The sequence below is a fragment of the Parus major genome, unplaced genomic scaffold (genome assembly GCF_001522545.3).
Source record: "Parus major isolate Abel unplaced genomic scaffold, Parus_major1.1 Scaffold585, whole genome shotgun sequence".
Taxonomy (NCBI): domain Eukaryota; kingdom Metazoa; phylum Chordata; class Aves; order Passeriformes; family Paridae; genus Parus; species Parus major.
The window spans coordinates 22639-23922 of NW_015379473.1; positions in this window are offsets into that span (position 1 = coordinate 22639).

The window sequence follows — 1284 nt, forward strand, 5'->3', positions numbered from 1 at the left end:
CCCACGCCCCACGCCCCGACCCTGCCCACAGGAAACTCCCGAGCTTTAACCCTTCCCTCCCTGCGCCTGCAGGCGGCATGGGACACGGAGGCACGGACCAGCCCTGGGGCACTCCACGAGGAGCCCGCACCCCCAGTCCCACACGCGGGGACCCCCGCATCTGCAAGCGGGGGGAGCGGGACCCTCGTTCCTGAAGATCGGGGTGCTCAGAAACCCCTCACCCCTCACCCGAGGCGGCCAGACCCCGCCCCACACCTCGGGCCCATGAGTCTGGGGAGGGTGGGACCCACAGCCTGGGGCTGTCGGACCCCCAGTCACCACACCTCAGGACCACCAGCTTTCCAAGCTCCACAGGCTCAGCTCCCCCAGGTTTCCAGCCCAAGACCCTCCTTGCCCCTCACAGAGGGTCTCCAGAACCTTCAGTCCCTGTTTTGGCACCACCCGGCCCCGCAGCCCAGGGACCGCCCCAGAGCCCCCAGCAATGCCCTGGTGCTGTAGGACCCCTGCTCCCCCCAGCTGGGGCTCAAACCCCCAGCGTCCCCAGCCCCAAGTCGCACATGTGAGGGGCTCAGACCCCCAGGGCCCCTCTCGGGGGTTCAGGTCACAACCCCCTGGGCTGCAGGATCCCCGGGAGGGGGGACCGAGCCCCACAGACTCCGCCGGGGGTCCCCATGCACGCCCCAGCCCCACCAGCAGCTCCGCTCCGGACCAGCACCCCAGGAGAGCTCTCCACACCCCACCCTGTGCCCCACAGCACCCACGGGCTCTCGAATCGAGCACTGGCAGCGCTGGAGGAATCCATGGAATTCCCAGGGATTCATCTCCCACCGCCCTCCCCCAGAGGGTGACAACGTCAGCGGAGGGGACCACGGGGTAAATTCCGGGGTTGTGCCCCACTGGGTGCTGCATCCCCCTGGAACACCCCCCCGTGGGGCACTGGGGACCCCCGGGGGGGCTGGCACAGCCCCTGGGGGTGACACGGAGCGGGCAGTCCTGCCCATGGCAGCAGCACCCACGTCACCAACGCCACCCACGTCACCCCCGGCAGGGCCGGCAGCTGCTGGGGAAAGCGCAGCTGCGGGTGCTCGGAGCGCTGCCAGCCTGGCATCGCCAACACCCCAACACCTTGCTCTGCACCCCAACACACACGTCAGTGCCCCAAGGCACTCATCCTGCGCCCCAACGCCTCTGTCTGCACCCCAACATCCATGTCTGCACCCCAACACACACGTCAGTGCCCTAAGGCACTCATCCTGCGCCCCAACACTCGAGTCTGCACCCCAA